We start from the raw sequence: 19452 nt of genomic DNA on the forward strand, positions 1-19452 counted from the left end.
GAGCCTGCGGACTGGTAAGGTAAGGACAGCGCAGGAATGGAGGACAGGTGAGAATAACGTACGTGTGTGCAAACAACAACAAAGTAGGGGACAAGGGGGGCCCCATTGCTACAGTACACAAGGCTGGGGGGCCCATTGCTACAGTACACAAGGCTGGGGGGGCCCATTGCTACAGTACACAAGGCTGGGGGGCCCATTGCTACAGTACACAAGGCTGGGGGGGCCCATTGCTACAGTACACAAGGCTGGGGGGGCCCATTGCTACAGTACACAAGGCTGGAGGGCCCATTGCTACAGTACACAAGGCTGGAGGGCCCATTGCTACAGTACACAAGGCTGGAGGGCCCATTGCTACAGTACACAAGGCTGGAGGGCCCATTGCTACAGTACACAAGGCTGGAGGGCCCATTGCTACAGTACACAAGGCTGGGGGGGCCCATTGCTACAGTACACAAGGCTGGAGGGCCCATTGCTACAGTACACAAGGCTGGAGGGCCCATTGCTACAGTACACAAGGCTGGAGGGCCCATTGCTACAGTACACAAGGCTGGAGGGCCCATTGCTACAGTACACAAGGCTGGAGGGCCCATTGCTACAGTACACAAGGCTGGAGGGCCCATTGCTACAGTACACAAGGCTGGGGGGCCCATTGCTACAGTACACAAGGCTGGGGGGCCCATTGCTACAGTACACAAGGCTGGGGGGCCCATTGCTACCCCCAGTGTCAGTGTCATTATCCTGTACCCCCCCCCAGTGTCATTATCCTGTACCCCCCCCCCCCCCAGTGTCATTATCCTGTACCCCCCAAGTGTCATTATCCTGTACCCCCCCCCCCTAGTGTCGTTATTATCCTGTACCCCCAGTATCAGTGTTATTATCTTAGGATATATGCAATTACTCTTCAGGGGGTCTCTATATGTGATGATCGTACAGGAGGAGCTTCAGTATAAATACTGTATATGTAAAAAAAGAAAAAATAAGCCTGATCTGCCTATAGAGCAGTGTTGTCAGAATACACAGGACTAGTGAAGGGTTTATCCAACATGTAAAACTAGTTTAGAAACTATAGAGAAGACAAATATTCACCAGTCTCCAAATGGAAAAGTGTATTAGGTGGTAATGCTTCACACCAACACATACTGACTTCTTAGGGTATGTGCCCACGATCAGGACTCCCTGCAGCGGTTCCTGACCTGCGGGGCCGCATGTCTCCTCTGCAGGAGACCGCAGCTGTCAGTACCCACAATCAGGCTTCAGTGCGCTGCGGTCTTTCACTTGTGTTCTCCCTACAGAGGAGCATGCGATTACGCAACAAACACTTGACATGCTGCGGTCTGGAAAGACGCTCCGCAGGTCAGTGTTTGCTGCAGAAAAAAGAAATCACATTGGGCACAGGATTTCTGGAAATCCATCCACTGCTTGCAGCTGAACCATGCTACAGCCAACATGCTGCAAACACTGATCGTGGACGGCAGGGCACGCAGTCTAATAGGGGATTTCCCTGTATGGTGGATAGATGGCGGCATCGGTGAATTAACCTTAGTAAATGTTTCCATATGAAGATGCTGGATAACATTTTGCTTCTCTTTGAATATTGTTTTCCTGATGGACTCAGTGGCTTTCCTAGGACAAGGAATGTCCGTGTGTAAGAAAAACTGCGACTGATTGTAAATAACAGATTCCATTATTAACTACAATAAATAAGATAACAAGAAGATTGGAAGGGCACCACCCGTCGGGATCTCCTGGTATATGGAAGATCAGAAGAAAAAAGAGAGAAAAGATATACCAAAAAATGGGATCACCGAATCCAATGTTGTGATTATGAAAAAATATATTTTATTATACAAACAAAGTGGGAGGAGCAAGGTAACAAGGGCACATACACAATTGATTAAAAACAATTAAAAAGCCAAAATTGGCATGATTCCCCACCACGCCAGCCTCCAATATATAAATATATAAATATAATAGAGGGTACCCCTTACAAATACAGTAAATTTCCAAACAATGAATGGTAACTGCCCGGTACAAGTATAGAGCCACCGATGTATAGAACAATGGTTTCACACATACATGAGTATAATAATGGAGAAAATCTCTAGCATATATATATAAACACAGATAGTAGAAGGTGATGACTTAGCATGGGTAAAAACCACTGATATACGAATGACCGACTTCAACATATGGGGTAGTGAGGGGTATACATAAGTTCAGGTCAAAATGCAAAGATACAAAAATAGTGAGTAGACCTTACACAATACCCCTGTCAAATACCCAGATAGTTAAATCACAGTGAAATAGGCATCCACAGTCTATATACCACACATACAGTACCCTGCGGGCACCGGTCAAAGGAAATCAGATTGGCAACATATGCCTGTGTTCACCAGAATAGGTGTAAGGATAAATAGTGTGTACCTATGTTATTTAGGGTAAGTATAGATTATACAGGACATGGTCATCCAGTCCAGAGCATCGGCCTACCCATGGTCATGCCCTGGAAAAACGTAAGGCTGGAATAATCAACCCCAGGCACAAGAAGCAGGATAATTCCAACACCAAGCCAGTGGGTATATACCTAGACTAGAATTTGCTGAGTCTGCAAGATAGCATACTCACACCTGATGGCACAGTGGGTACCAGGGGGGGAGGAGAAGGGGTACAACAGGGGGAGGCAGGAGGCGTGTGACCCCACGCGTATCGCCACCCGTCGTGTGGCTTCCTCAGGGGAAGCCACACGACGGGTGGCGATACGCGTGGGGTCACACGCCTCCTGCCTCCCCCTGTTGTACCCCTTCTCCTCCCCCCCTGGTACCCACTGTGCCATCAGGTGTGAGTATGCTATCTTGCAGACTCAGCAAATTCTAGTCTAGGTATATACCCACTGGCTTGGTGTTGGAATTATCCTGCTTCTTGTGCCTGGGGTTGATTATTCCAGCCTTACGTTTTTCCAGGGCATGACCATGGGTAGGCCGATGCTCTGGACTGGATGACCATGTCCTGTATAATCTATACTTACCCTAAATAACATAGGTACACACTATTTATCCTTACACCTATTCTGGTGAACACAGGCATATGTTGCCAATCTGATTTCCTTTGACCGGTGCCCGCAGGGTACTGTATGTGTGGTATATAGACTGTGGATGCCTATTTCACTGTGATTTAACTATCTGGGTATTTGACAGGGGTATTGTGTAAGGTCTACTCACTATTTTTGTATCTTTGCATTTTGACCTGAACTTATGTATACCCCTCACTACCCCATATGTTGAAGTCGGTCATTCGTATATCAGTGGTTTTTACCCATGCTAAGTCATCACCTTCTACTATCTGTGTTTATATATATATGCTAGAGATTTTCTCCATTATTATACTCATGTATGTGTGAAACCATTGTTCTATACATCGGTGGCTCTATACTTGTACCGGGCAGTTACCATTCATTGTTTGGAAATTTACTGTATTTGTAAGGGGTACCCTCTATTATATTTATATATTTATATATTGGAGGCTGGCGTGGTGGGGAATCATGCCAATTTTGGCTTTTTAATTGTTTTTAATCAATTGTGTATGTGCCCTTGTTACCTTGCTCCTCCCACTTTGTTTGTATAATAAAATATATTTTTTCATAATCACAACATTGGATTCGGTGATCCCATTTTTTGGTATATCTTTTCTCTCTTTTTTCTTACAATAAATAAGATGCTACAAGAAATCCTGTGATATCTGCAGGGACAGGGCTCTACTGCGCTATCTGCAGGCACAGGACAGGGCTCTTCTGTGCACTGTAGAGTTTGCTAATAGGCGCACGTTATACTTCGAGAAGCCGGAAATGATCAAGTAATAAAACCGTTTATGGTAGCCACAGTGCGGGCCCCTAGAGGCAATTTCCCTGGTAGGCCCCTCACACCCCAGTCCGCCCTGGTGACCCCTTACAGGAGGTGCAGGGATGGAGGGATCCACTTTGGGATGATCCGTCAGGGTAAAACTTTGTAGCAAAGCATGAAGTTACTAAAAGATACACCGTGAAATCCTTATTGTATCCATGAACATCCAGGACACATCTCTGCCCCAGAGGAAAAGGAAAGCGACAAACACTAAAGAGTCCAACACAAATCCCAAAAAGCTGTAAAGTAGAGAACAAGGTACTCACACTGCCTTGTATGTGACGGCTCAGCCCGAAAGTGCTCAGACTCGGCCATGAACAGACTTATAAGGAATGGAGGGCCGCCCACAACACAGTGACTTCAGGGAAAATCTTTAAAGAAACACAACCCCAACTAGGTGAAAGGCCAAGAACGGGAAAGTGCGATGAAGTAAAGCGCTGTCTGTCAGTGAGTCACTTCCTTCACTGTGACGTCAAACAGTTCAGAAGAACAAGGATGACCGGTTACAAAATGTGTACGACCCTTCTGAGAAGCCCGGGCTACGCCTCCACTAACACTGTCTATATGGCACAACTTCACGAGACAACACAACACCGCTTCCTTTCTGTATATTAGGAACTGCTAACAATAGAGGAAAGGTGATGAAGGAAAGCCATGGGATGTCACCTCACACCCCGGAGGGCTCTACGTAATGCCGAGGCACCGGGGACCACCAAGATAAATATACAAGTCGCTTTCGTTCCTAAGGAACATGGGAGCTGCTTATAAATAAAAGAAAAAAAAAAGGGTTATATCCTGAAATCTGGCGAATCACAAAAAATATTAATGAGATGGCAGATACTGACTTCAGCTAATCAAAGTTTAATCTGTACATATTGAGGTGGTCACTGACCAGCGCCTGGACAGGTATGTGTGGGTGTATCATTGGGACGGCTCACCTCCATATACAATAGAGTGGCGCGGGTCATCCATGCTAAATACAGCTTTATTTGTCCATTTAGTCTGTATGATAGCATGGTAATGTATGATCATACTGACGATCAGCCGTGCTCTGGCTGACTGGATATCTTAACAAAATTTTATATTTAGAAAACGAATATAAGGATGTGATGGGGCTAAAGCAGTGGTTCCTAACCTTTAAGAGCCACTTTCAGCTCAAAGAAAGTCGTAAGCCACATCGATCATAATGACCCCCAGTACCCACTCCACCATTAATGGTATAACAGCAGTCACAGGATCAGCCAGAAATCACAGAGGGCCTGGACCTTGTGCCACCCCCCTCTTACAGGTAGTATATACCCAGGGGCTCCCACTCCGCCCAGCATCATGCACCCCTATAACTGGCAGTATCCTCTCTCTCCACCCAAATGGAAGACGCCAGGGTCTTAAATTTTTTTCCTCCAAAAAAATGCGCTAGGGCTTATTCTCCAGGGATGTGGATTGTTCATGGGGAAATAGACATTTATTCTTAAAAATATCAACATTTATTCAAATATAGTCATATCACATTCTGGAACATCAACATAACTCTCCAAACTGTGTGTAACACGTGGGTGCATCTAGCTATCTCTTATCCATCCACACACCAGCCTGTCTCCTCTTCAGCTTTGGATTCCTGCAATGACCTTTGGTCACATCAGGTCCTTAAGCAGTATTATCAGGATATAAACCCCAGAGGCCCATACAAGAATAGGGGGTCCTCTGAAATGTCCCAGTTTGCTCTCCCTCTTCCCCCTAACGCCCGTCCTGCTTACCAGCCTGTCTCCTGTTCAGTTCTTTTAGGCTCCCGCAATTAAGAGACCTTTGGTCACATGACTGAAGTCATCACAGGTCCTTAATCTAAACCTCAGAATACAACTGCTGGGGTCCTTGAGAGTGGGGTACTGAGAAATTGCAACGTTAGACTCCCCTAACACCAACTGTAACTAAGGCTTATATTTCAAGCATTCTCCAAAAATCCTATGAAATCATGCTAGGGCTTATTTTCGGGGAGACACTGTATATGCAGATCTCATGTGGTGCAATTAAGAAAAGTCACCATCTTGAGACCACATCTGCTAGATCAGGTGCTAATGCACCAAGTAGCCAGACAGCCATGAGCCACGGTTCAGGGGCCCGTGCACTATGGTACTGAGAAGTAGACACGTAATCTGCAGTACTGTGAACACTTCTACAGTCATACATGGGAAGCTACTGGTATAAAAAGGATTCACAGTAGGAATCTCTAAACATGCATTCAGTGCAGCCCACTCAGTACATAATATTAATTAAAATGGGAGAGGGGGTAAGAGAAGGATACCAGTTGGACATACTTGTACCCCGAAGGATCTTCAGTGGAGTCCATGTGGGTACCTATTGCACGAACATAAAAGTTACAGGATCCTGTAGGACAAATGGAGAAAAAAAAAAAAAAAAAGTTTGCATCACCTCAAGGGGCTGTACGGCAAAAAATACCTTACAAATTGGGCCTTAAATTCTTTTTGAGCATTGACACTAAGTGTACACTCACACGAGCGTATGAATCGGACGAGTGCAATGTGAGAAAACCTGTGCTGCACTCAGACCAATGTTATTCAATGAGGGAGAGCAGTTGGTCAGCTTTCTCATTCAGATTCTGGATGAGAGAAAAGTCGCAACAAGCTGCGATTGTCTGCAAAAGCAGTGTCACTTGCCCCCCATACAAGTCTATGGGTGCGAGTGAAACTTCAGACTGCACTTGGATATCAGAGTGCAGTGTGATAATCGCACCAGCTGACAATGGAGATGGGGAGATTAATCCCACCCTCTCCTCCGCAGCTGTGATCTGATCGCCGGATAGGATCACAGTATAAAGACACTGGTCTGAAGCTATGTGCGCACGTGTGCGTATTACATGCAGTTACGCTGCGTTCTGCACCGCAGCGTAACTGCATGCGTCCCCTGCACAATCTATGGAGATTGTGCAGGGGCCGTGCGCACGTGGCATGTTAGACCGCAGCGATTCGGCTGCTTGCCGAATCGCTGCGTTCTAAGAAGTGACATGTCACTTCTTTCGTGCGTTCTGCATGCTGTCTATAGGGAGAGGCAGCATGCAGAGCGCACGAATCTGCCGGCACCATGCGCTTCAGAATGCAGATTTTCAGCTGCGCTCTGAAGCGCACATTTTCGGTGCGGTGCAGAGCGCACACGTGCGCACATAGCCTTACTCTGGCAACACAAAGAGCTGAGGTCCATTAGCATATCACATCTGATGCGCTCACATTCAATGCCATACAATCCTGTGAATCCAGCCTAAACTTAATATGCAGCCCTGGGTTGAAATCAACCAAGAACTTTGGAAAAAACCATCTACAATTCGTATGCTCTCCCCATGTTCGTGTAGGTTTCCTCCGGGTACTCTGGTTTACTCCCAAGCGGAACTGATGGGGATTTGATGGGGACAGTGCTGAAAATATCTGTAAAGTTCTGCAGAATAGGTGATCGCTATATAAGTAAGAGTAATAATAAATAGCAGTGGGAGTCAAGTGTCGGACTGGGGACACCAGCTCTCTGGACCCTGCACTCCAGAGATAGAGATGCAGGAGGGCACCTAAAGTACAGCAATTCAGAAGAGAGGGAAGAAGAGTGTAGAAGGATTGGGGAGAAAGCGGTGAGACACATTGTGCCCCAACAAGAGGAGAGGAACTGGGGAAGAGACAATGAGCAGGCAGCAAGAAGTGCGCCACTCGGGAAATGCACATCCTTGACATTTAGCGGCAGCCATACACCAGAACCGAGCCACCCCTCGTTGTAGCTCACTTAGCTGCAAATCAAATAAGGCTGTACCCATCATGTGTTACCCTATACACCAAACCCATCCATAGGGCTCAGTTCACCCTAGAGGGGCATAGAGAGCATACTTTTGACCACCATCAGGCTGGTATGCGTCAGCACAAACTTTCTATGCCAAAGCACAAAAAAAAAAAATAAATAAAAATTCCTCATGTGAATTAGAATATCTACATTACAACTTGTTCTGTTCCGTACAGTCACAGACCGTCTGCCATAGAACATCTTGTCCAGTCCAGTAATCAACCATGTACTTGTGAAATGATCCGTCGTAGTGTGATGCCCGTGTGTGCTGACAATACTCTTGGGTGGTCTTTAAATACATGGTTGGTAGAGGGGTGTGTCGGCAACTAACAAAGCATTTCTCATAACCACAGATAAGGGCCACACAAGTCAGATTCAGAATTCTTTTGCAGGTTAGTGATCTGGAAATTACATTTGAGATCAATTAAGCCATTAATGAGCATTTAACGTATTTTTCGGATAATAAAAAGACGCACTTTTCCTCCCAAAAATTTGGTAGGAAAAATGGAGGGGGGGGTGGGTGTACGTCTTAAAATCCAAATATAGCGGTACCTGGGGGTCCTGTCTGTGCGGCGATTGGGCAGCCGGGTGCCTGTGGCTGCGTGCAAGCGGCCGGGTGCCTGCGGCTGCGTGCAGGTGGCAGCCGGGTACCTGTGCTTGCGGGCGACAGCCGGGTGCTGTGTGCAGGCGGCAGCCGGCACACACAGGCACCTGGCTGCCGCCCGCACACAGGCACAGGTACCCGGCTGCCGCACGCAAGCACAGGTAACCGGCCGCTTGCACGCAAGGTGGGCGGGCAGCCTACTGGCTGCCATTCTGTGCGTGCAGGGCGGGCAGCTGTGCAACAAGTTACCCAGTTTGTTCGCGGTCCCAGCTTTTCCAGGTGTCAGCGCATGCGCAGATTGAGCCCTTGGATGAGCGCTCAATCTGCGCATGCACCGCTCCAGGCGCCATCATTTGAACCGGGACCACGGACACTGGGACACTCACTGCACCGGCCTGCTGCACGACTCACCCGCCACCGCTACCACGGACCCCGCGGCTCCTGCCACCCCGGATGCCACCGCGCCTGCCACCATGGACGCCACCGCACCTGCCACCACGGACCCCGCTACCACTGACCCGCCGCGCCTGACAGCACAACCTCTGCCTCCTGTGACCCCGCTTCACCACCACCACTGCTGCTGCCCCCCCTCCGGTAAGAGAACACTGGAGTATAAGACAAACCCCATTTTGCTTTTATCTTTTTTTTTATGTCTAAATTTGGGCTGCGTCTTATAAAGCAAAAAATACGGTAATTAAAATATATCTATATCTATCTATATATATATAGCTGGCCGTGCATTAGCGTTTGTGTAGTTTATGGAAAAGTGAACTACTTTTGGTATGCTTTTTTTTTTTTTTTTTTTAAAAAAAGTACCTAAATGACACCAATTTACAATCATGCAGATTGTGTACAAAAGGAGGAAATAAAAGATTGCGCAAAGAGCAAGGCGCATTATAGTTTGCAAAGTTACAATGGAACCCATGGTCATCTCTAAGCAACTAAAGGTCCGTCATATTAGTGATTCCCTCTCCTAGGGAGAAGCATGGCTCAAAATGCAGAATGTTTGGGAACTGTGCCTCAGGTTAGTCACCAAATCTTCGCAAGAAGTTTTCCAAGCCCTAAAATAGCATCTTCTTTTTACCCTTTCCCTTTTTCAGCATCCTTCTCCTTTATTAATATTTGTTACTCACAGTGTGATTGCATTTGGAAGGCAGTTTCACAATAAGTGCATTAAAAATATACGTATGGAGAAAAAAAACAAAACAAAAAACTAGCTAGTTACCTACCGTATTAGCCAGAACACAAGCATTTAAGGAATGGAAACAAATTCCTGTTTGTTAAACTCTAGAAAAAATGAATATTTTTTTTCAAAACTCTATTTCAATCATTTTTTCCCCCTTATGCATAGCATGATAGCGTGTGCGCATTGGCAGAGCTCCAGATGTACAGGACAGATGCAAGTCTTCGGGTACTTTCACATTGCATTCTTCCCCACGTTCATAGGTCCATATACTATAATGATGCAGACGGGGCCACCCTGTGCTCTGTCGTGCACCATTTTCGGCCATGTACGCCTACTAGAGGCAGACACCAAGACATAGTAGATACATCTGGGTGTCCGCCTCTAGTAGCTGTATAAGCCGGAAAGGTGCACGACAGATCAGCAAAATTGTGGCCCTGTCTGCATCATTATAGTCAACTGACCAGTAGGCACATATGGTCCAAACCATTTTAGGGGGGAAAGGGGGGTTGGGACACAAGCTGCAGTGGGACCACTGAACATGGAGAATGGCGCGGTGAGACAGCACCCCTTACAAAGAATGTCATTTTGGTAGCCATCTGGTCAGTATACAAAAAAAAAATATGAAGCATGCAATAGCACAATAAACTACACCAATTCCACTGACACTAGCCTAGGAAAGGATACATAGGAACCTATGGGTGATAGGTGCGAAAAGTGTTTGCCCAACATCAGCATCCATCAGAAATAGGATATATGGACATCCATTTATAGGATGGAAAAGCTGACAGCGTATCATTACTGTACAGCAGGGGTTTCAAACACACAGCCCATGGGCCGCATGCAGGCCCTGAGGCTGCTTCTTGTGGCCCACAGCCCCCTTGATGATCGCTGCCGATGCAGAGGGCCGCCGCACTCAGTGCTTTATTTCAGATGACTGATGATTTCCAGGTGCAGCGCAGAAGTAAGCTCTGTACACAGCTAGTCAAATAGCAGCCGCCGGCCAATCAGTGGCCAGCAGCCGACGTCATACGCATCTAAAAATGTCACTCGGTCCTGCAAAGAATGCGCCCCCCCCCCCCCCCCAAATTATTTTTTTTCTGGGTGCAGCCCATATACCAAGCCAAGGTTGATACCCCTGCTGTACAGCATCTATCAGCTGCTATCCAATGTACAGATTAGGGGTTTCGCCTGGCACATACCTTAGTGCAATGTGAACATAGCCTTAACTCATGGGCTTAATCAGTTTAATTTAGCAATTATAAAAATCATATAAAAGAATTTCTTCAAAGTAGAAAACTGATGAATGTGTTCCTTCATAACTAGGATGCATATATGTAGTTTGTATTGATGAAATGACCGCTGCCTACATCCATGCTCATTAGGAGCCAAAGAGATGAGGTTGGAGTCAGTCTCCTCTTTATAGTTAGAAAGTCTTCTGAAATAGAGAGAAAAAAAAAAAAAATCTGCCGAGACTTCCCTTCAGCCACATCCTATGAGCCATGCAACCACAAGCCGGGTCTACCAATAAAGTTTGGCTAGTTATCAATAAGGAAAACCAAAAAGTCTCCAATCATGTCTCTCCATTTTTTAAGGTGGATTGCCAGGTCATTGGAACTCTTCCAAGGCAGAGTTCCCCAACATTCTGGACTTTATGAACCACATTTCTCTGTCACTAATATGACAGTCCTTTAGTTGCTTAGAGGTGACCATGGGTTTCATTGTGACTGCAGACTATTATGTGCCTTGCTCTTGGCGTGATCTTTGTTAATCAATCCCTGGGAAGAGTAATAACTGTTTTGGATTTCCTCCTTTGGGATTTAACTACTCCTAGCTTACAGTAAAGCTTTTCTTCCAGAAACTGCTCTGTACTGGTATGTGTTTCGGTGTTGTATAGTCCATGTATACACCGCCTATTCGTTTACTTACATTGTGGTAGAAATTGTTTCCTAAATTTTGGCACTGTTGGTGCAGTATTGCACCCCCATTACCAGTAAACCACACAGCTTTCTCAAGAAATCCTCTTGGGGGGCAAACTATTACAATATTAACAAGTGCCAATTACTGTTTGGTGGACCTGGTTATTACCAAGTCAACAGAACCTAATAATAAAATTAGAGAAGCTCTCGGTTATGAAAGGTTTGTCACGTCAAGAAGAACAGGAAATGTTTCAATGCACAAAACCACTGGAAAATAAAAGAACGGATATGATTTTGTCCACGATTTGTGAAATATAAAAGCAGTCTGAGAACATTTGTGGGCCGGGCCCAGGAGGCAATAAATGAAGGCACAATGCCCGGTCACTATATGCACCGTACCCCACAGACACTGTTCCTTGCCAATTAAACTAGAGAGGGGTAACAGTTACATTACAGGCTCCACATAAAATTGCTAATTTAGTAGAAAATGTAAAGATGAGCCTCAGAGCTGTACCCCAACCTCCAAGGATTGCCAAACTAGGAGAAGCGACTGATGAGGGCAGCATTTTCTTTGCTGTGGTGGCGGCACCGTGTATTTGTCAGAGCTGGTTGTTTCACAATCAGCTTGACGTGTCAAAGGGCAGTAGGAGAAAAATTAGGCAATGGGTCACAGCTAGATACATCAACAAACTACAATAACCCTTTGTATTGTCCTCTGTGACATGAGGACATTGATTAATATGCTGATGCTACAAAATGTGAAAACTAATGGTTTGGGATACAAAAAAAAAAAAAAAAAAAAAAAAAAAAAAAAAAGGGAGTATCCTAGTTTCATGCGCCAAGTTTTGTTGTGGTCAAGTATCTGCACTAGAGCAGAGCAATGATTCACAGGCGCCTGGTCCAGCGGACATGTTGGTAGTCTGTGGCCACAAGACCACGGCACTGAGTTTCCAGCCAGCGATGGCTTCCCAGGCACCCCTTCTGAATAGAAGGCCTTTGTGACATACTGTGGAGGGCCAACATACCGAAAGAGGTGCCGGGATGCCAAAGGCAGTGGGAGGCTCAGTACTCAATGACCACCAAAGTGGCTGTTCGATCAGAATCCTAAAAATCTGATTGCATATTAGGTTGGCCAAGCAGGGAAACTTAAACTGGAGACGTGCCCTTTGGTTCTGGGTTATGCCTTCAGCAAAGCCGCTGGCATAGATGACAGAAGAGGTACTGGGTGAGACTCAGCAGTCAGTGTGTAGATGGCCATCTGGAGCCATGGGCAAGGACTTGTGCCACTGCTTTTCATGTGCCCAATTAAGCAACAAGCAGTGCAAGTTTCCAGACTTTTCTAGAGCACAGGCGGGCACTACTCTATGAAAGGCATACAGGGGCACTGGGCATCTTATTTGAAGACTCAATATACAGTATGTGTGTTATACAAAGTGTTACTCTTTACATTTCTTACGATTATCTCCCATTAGTAAACCAAATATATAGTGTTGGGTAAACCCTTTAAGCGTAACCCCTTTACACACTGAGACTTTCTAGCGATCCCACCAACGATCCCAACCTGGCCGGGATCGCTACAAAGTCTCTGGTGAGTTGCTGGTGAGCTGTCAAACAGGCCGACCTGGAAAACGACGCAGCAGCGATCCGGACCTGCAGAACGACCTAGCTAGTCATTGGGGACGTGTCAAAGCAACTTTTTGAAAGGGAAGTCGCTAACAGTCGTTGTAACGGTGTCAAACACACCGATGCATGCTGCACAGCGGGAAACAAAGGACCAAAAAATGGTCCTGAAAGATGTGTAGCGATCAGCAACTTCACAGCGGGGGCCAGGTCGCTGATGTGTTTCACACACTGCAATGTCGCTGGGGAGGTCACTATAACGTCACAAAACCGGTGACGTTACAGCGATATCGATAGCGATGTTGCAGTGTGTAAAGGGGCCTTAAGTATTCAGGAGGCAGTGTCAACTGACCACAGGGTATACAAACATATACTATTTGGGATGGCAAAGACATTGGCTGTAGCGCAGCATTCAGCGGTCTTACAAAAATCTTGGCTTTTTTGTTACACAAAATAGATATTTCAAGTAGAATTAGTCATGAATTTTCACACTGAATGACTCGCAGTAACCTTTCCAGAGCTGGCAGACCGGATACATGGGATCCTCCCCGCAGCCGCTCACTATACACACTATGAGGCCTGCAGCAAGCAAACGTCAGCGCAGCGCAGGGATGTCTCCGATCAGCCAGCAGGAGCACCACATCTCCCAGCAAGGAGGCAGAAATACAGGAAAGCCCTAAGCAGTGAACATATAGGTTATATAACTAAATCAGCATATCGCATCTATCAGAGGTAAAAGTTTCTATAAAAGCAGAAACCTACCATATGGTAGATTATCACTGAGCTTATTCAGGCCATCACTGATTCACTTATCACATTCAGCAAACAATCCACAAAGAAAATCAAAGTAAGAAGAGATTAGCAGACGTCATTAATGATTACCCTGCAGTGTACAGTGCAGTGCTTTATAGCCGTGATCTTCACTGTCCCCATTGGAGCTCACAGTGTAAATTCCCTATCTGTAGGTCTTTGGAGTGTGGGAGGAAACTGAAGGGGAAAAACACACGCAAACACAGGGAGAACCTACAAACTACTTGTAGATAGTCCTTCGTGGGATGTGAACCCAGGACCTCAACGCTGCAAAGCAACAGTGCTAACCACTGAGCCACCGTGCTGCACATAGTTTAGTATCCACTGCCCAGTTACTGCAGATCAATGTCATGGTCAATTTATAGTTCTTAAAATGTTTTCTCATTTTTTCAGGAATGTTCCTTTTTTTGAGGGGTGTGGGCTGTTGAACATCTGTCCCTTCAGTCAGGGTGGAGTCACATATTGCACTGTCTGTAGAGTATAATTGTAGTAATGAGGTGTGAACCCCATTCACTCACAGATTTTATTGTGGATCTGGTGCAGATTTTTTTTTAGGATAGTGTCAGTAGTTTTTACTTTGTGCACATACTGTACATACTGCATACCTACAAAGTGGGGTTGTCTCACAAAGATCACAATTTGGTAATGAGCATGTTTATTGGCCATGCCTGTGAGAATGTGAATGGTGTATTTTCATTCTTGTCAGCTCCCGTACGCCCCGGTCCTCTTCTGGGACACATGACTTCTTACAACTTTTTGGATCTCACTGGAAGCCGATTGTTATTTTAGACCACATACTGTATGTCAAACTCTGGCCCGTGACTGATTTTATTTGGTCTGTGATGTCAGGTGCCAATTATTACGTACGGAGGGCGACGTGGGGCCCGCTACTCCCCACGGAGGGCGACGTGGGGCCTGCTACTCCCCACGGAGGGCGACGTGGGGCCCGTTGTGTATGAAGGGCAACATGGGGCCCGTTATTCTGTATAAAGGGCTATGTGGGGCTCGCGACTAGATTGACAAAGCCAGGGGCCAAAGTTTTTAACTTTGTCCCTCTGTGTATTTGAGTTTCACATCCCTGCTTTAGATAGAGCTCGGCCCCCGGGCGCCCCACGCCACCTCTCGATGCATTGTCCGCTGCCTATCTATTTTAGACCTGGGCTGCACATTAGTAGAGAATTCCAGCGACAGCTGCTTTTTCTCTGGGAAGACGGCCAGAGCGTACTATAAAATGTGCTGCCAGCTGCGATGGGAAGGTTTAGAAACCGATCAGAATGAGAATGTATTCACTGCACCTCAGTATACAGATGTCCTCCTGGATCAGTTTAATTACACTGGTATTAGTCATCCTTCTTAGGCTTTATCATATAAGTTCTCCAGCATGTGAAGACGAGTCATGGAGGAATGTGGGATATGCCGGCTGCGCTTACCAAACGCAGGAATTCTAACCTTTAGTACTTGGAGATGGTTTGCAAGATAGGTCTCCTGATTGTAACTAGATCCATCCAAGATTTACAAAATTGCAGTCTCATCATCAACTAGGCGGTCACAACAGCCTGAGCAGAGTGATGTGAAATGTATCAACCTACACGGGCCCCATATCATCATCTACCAGTTAAATATGAGAACCAACATTTCCTAACTTTCAAGGTTACATACCCTTGTATAATCATCTGCCAATGGTTCCTATTGTTTAAATTATTTAGAGGGCTATCCCCATACTGGACAACCCTTAAATGCCAATCATGTGACCAGAGCAGCCAATCGGCAGAATCGAATGCAGCTTTTCTGTAATCCAGAGAGGACATTTGCTCCTGGAGGAGAGTTTGCATTTTTGTTTTAAGTGCAAGTGGAGAATGTGTCCAATTCATCTTGGCCTCTTTCCATTCCTATCTGCCAGCAGTCTGCGGCACTATACTTTACATCACAATATTGGCACAATGCTGACTGATGGGATTTTTTGGGATTCTGAAAATTAAAATGAGTCATAAGCCAAGGCTCCTTTAAAAGAATGATAACCCCCAAAAAAGTTTTGCAAAGATCCAACCGGACCCACAGATTTTGGTTGATGTTCAATCTTTCATTCCCACAGGAGATCGGCTCTGTGGCCACGTAGCGTATTTTCATGCAGGTACGCTGCGATCTGCACCGCAGCGTAACTGCATGCGTCCTGCGTCCCCAGCAATCTATGAAGATTGTGCCTAATCCATGCCCACGTGGCCTATTAGAGCGCAGCGCTTCAGCTACTGCCAAATCGCTGCGTTCTAAAAAGCAACATGTCACTTGTTTCATGCGCTTTGAATGCAGCCCCCGCTCTGTCTATGGGAGGGGCTGCATCCAGAGCGCATGGAATCAGCTTTTCATTACGGACTGTTTCTGCAGCGATTTGAAGCGCACGTTTACTTTTCAAATTGTTGCAGAAATTTCTGCAGGGACAGAACGCAAAATGGGCACAGCCATAACCCACCACCAAAAGGCGTCTGTCAGCGTCCCATTGACATCTATAGTGTATATTGACTCTTTACAAAGCAGATCAATTTATCTGTGGATTGCAAGCAAGATCGCTGCTGAGACACGTTTTTTGTGACGCACCAGTGACCTCATTAGCTATCTCGCTGTGTGTGACACTGAGCAGCGATCTGGCCCCTGCACTGCTCTGGTTCATTTTTTGGACGTTGCTCTCCAGCTATGAAGCACACATCGCTGTGTTTCACAGCGAGAGAGCAACGATCTGAATGTGCAGGGAGCCGGCTTCTGGCAGCCTGCGGTAAGCTGTAACCAAGGTAAAGATCGGGTAACCAAGCAAAGTACTTTGCTTGGTTACCCGATATTTACCCTGGTTACTAGCGTCCGCCGATCTCAGGCTGTCAGTGCCGGCTCCCTGCACACATAGCCAGAGTACACATCGGGTAAATAAGCGAAGCAGTTTGCTTATTAACCCGATGTGTACCCTGGCTAGGAGTGCAGGGAGCCAGCGCTAAGTGGTGTGCGCTGGTAACCAAGGTAAATATCAGGTAACCAAGTGCTTGGTTACCCAATATTTACCTTAGTTACCAAGCGCAGCATCACTTCTACGCGTCGCTGGCGGTTGGTCACTGGTGAGATCTGCCTTATTGACAGCTCACCAGCGACCATGTAGCGACGCACCAGCGATCCTGACCAGGTCAGATCGCTGGTGGGTTCACTGGAGCGTTGCTAAAGTGTGACGATACCCTTAACCTTTGTCAGCAAATACTGAAGGCTTTTGGCAGCCATCTGTTCAGGAATGTGACCCCACAGCACCAATCATCAGATTTACATGACCACTAACTAGACTGTTTCCTAACTTACCAACCCTTCGGTCTAGAGTCAGAGGTCACAGTGACAAAAAGGGAAGTAGAGCAGACATTTGTCTGCCACATAGCCCGAGATGACTGGTGGTAGCTCCTGGCATGATCCCCTACAAGAGCGCAGAGAAAGGGCCTGAACTGGAGAATTTGTCAAACTGGAATATATGTAATTAAAAAAGGGGTATTCCCATCTCCAAGATCCTATCGCATTATGGAGTAGGTTTAATAAGAATATTAGCAAACACCTCCAATTAGAAATGTAGTATAGTTCTCCTGATCTAGCCATGTCTCTTACCTCATGTGCAGGGCATTGCAGCTTAGGTATCCATAGTTACAACCACGAGCAACTAACAGTCACTAGATGAGTGGACGTAACCATGGATACCTAAGCTGCAATGCCCTGCACATGAGGTAAGAGACATGGCTATATCAGGAAAACTATACTACGTTGCTAATTGATGGTATAGGATAATGATTACTACTACCACTACACCTACTACATATTGGGATATGATTTTGGAGATAGGAATACCCCTTTAAGTTCGGTCGCGGCTGACGAATAATGCGGGGAAGGTGAATGGATTAGCACATAGAATCAGCAAAAATATTTGTCTATTCTAAACAGTAAGGCTATGTTCACACAGGACGTTTTTTTACAGCTTTTTTTTACCTGACCAAAACTTGATCATGTGGCAGGATGTTTCCAGGGAGTCATCTGCGTTGTTTTGTGGTATTTACACAGCGTTTTTTTCTGTGACATCAAGACCAGCAGGGCTTCAAAAGCACCTGGGTGCTGAGCCGGGCTTGAGCTGGATATGGCACTCTGGTAGTTTATACACACACACACACACACAGCGGTTCCCCCAACTTTGATACCCAGCCAAGATAAAGCCCAGAGCTGGGGCTGGTATTATCAGGTTGGGGAGACCCAGCCTACAAATATCAGCCTGAAGCCGCCCAGGGTTGTCGCATCCATTAGATGCGACAATCACAGCACTTTACCTGGCTCTTCCCGAATTGCCTTGGTGCGGTGGCAAATCGGGGTAATATCAGGGGTTAAATCGCAGCACACAGCTCTGACTAAGCCCTAGATTGGTCTCAGACACCTGCCATTACCAATCTGTAATAAGAAAAGAAAAAAACCTGTAAACATCCTTTTAAATAAAATACAAAAAAACACCCTCTTTCACCACTTTATTAACACCTGCAGGTCAGACTAAGGGGTGCTTCACACACAGCGAGCTCACTGCCGAGATCGCTGCCGAGTCACGCTTTTTGTGACGCAGCAGTGACCTCATTAGCGATCTCGCTGTGTGTGACAATGAGCAGCGATCTGGCCCCTGCTGCGAGATCGCTGCTCGTTACACACAGCCCTGGTTCGTTTTCTTCAAAGGCGCTCTCCCACTGTGACACACAGATCGCTGTGTGTGACAGCGAGAGAGCGACGAATGAAGCGAGCAGGGAGCAGGAGCCGGCGTCTGACAGCTGAGGTAAGCTTGTAACCAAGATAAACATCGGGTAACCAAGGTGGTTACCCGATATTTACCTTAGTTACCAGCCTCTGCAGCTCTCACGCTGCCTGTGCTGCCGGCTCCGGCTCTCTGCACATGTAGCTGCTGTACACATCGGGTTAATTAACCCGATGTGTACAGCAGCTAGGAGAGCAAGGAGCCAGCGCTAAGCAGTGTGCGCGGCTCCCTGCTCTCTGCACATGCAGCTGCATTACACATCGGGTTAATTAACCCGATGTGTACAGCAGCTAGGAGAGCAAGGAGCCAGCGCTCAGTGTGCGCGGCTCCCTGCTGCCTGCACACACAGCTAAGCGGTGTGCGCTGGTAACTAATGTAAACATCGGGTAACCATACCCGATGTTTACCTTAGTTACCAGTCTCCGCAGCTTCCAGACGGCGGCTCCGTGCAAGCGCAGCGTCGCTTGCACGTCGCTGCTGGCTGGGGGCTGTTCACTGGTCGCTGGTGAGATCTGCCTGTTTGACAGCTCACCAGCGACCATGTAGCGATGCAGCAGCGATCCTGACCAGGTCAGATCGCTGCTGCATCGCTAAGTGTGAAGGTACCCTTAATCCACACAAGGTACCACAACGATTCAGCTCTGATACATCTGAAGATGGCAGCGAGCGGCCATAGAACAGGACTGCCCGCTGTGAGCTCCAGAGAATCAATGAGTCGCACGATCAGCGGTCACTTTACTCAGGTGATTCCCGGTCACAGCTGGCGATACCTGAGACCGGGAATAGTCTGA

At 46.6% G+C, this 19452-nt stretch overlaps 1 protein-coding gene across 4 annotated transcripts in view; it reads right to left on the reverse strand.

Moving 5' to 3' along the window:
- ACSL4 (acyl-CoA synthetase long chain family member 4) overlaps positions 1-19452 on the reverse strand; it is an 89020-nt gene that overhangs the window by 52228 nt on the left and 17340 nt on the right. Inside the window, exon 1 of one of the 4 annotated variants that reach the window (XM_075323937.1) lies at positions 4163-4227. The exons of 2 other annotated variants lie outside the window; for them this stretch is intronic. The gene's annotated coding sequence lies outside the window, so the exon portion shown is untranslated. Of the gene's footprint in view, positions 1-4162; positions 4228-19452 lie in introns of those variants that run through there. One more of the 4 variants, XM_075323935.1, reaches the window with a different exon arrangement.

This window comes from Anomaloglossus baeobatrachus, chromosome 9 (assembly GCF_048569485.1).
Source record: "Anomaloglossus baeobatrachus isolate aAnoBae1 chromosome 9, aAnoBae1.hap1, whole genome shotgun sequence".
Classification (NCBI taxonomy): Eukaryota; Metazoa; Chordata; class Amphibia; order Anura; family Aromobatidae; genus Anomaloglossus; species Anomaloglossus baeobatrachus.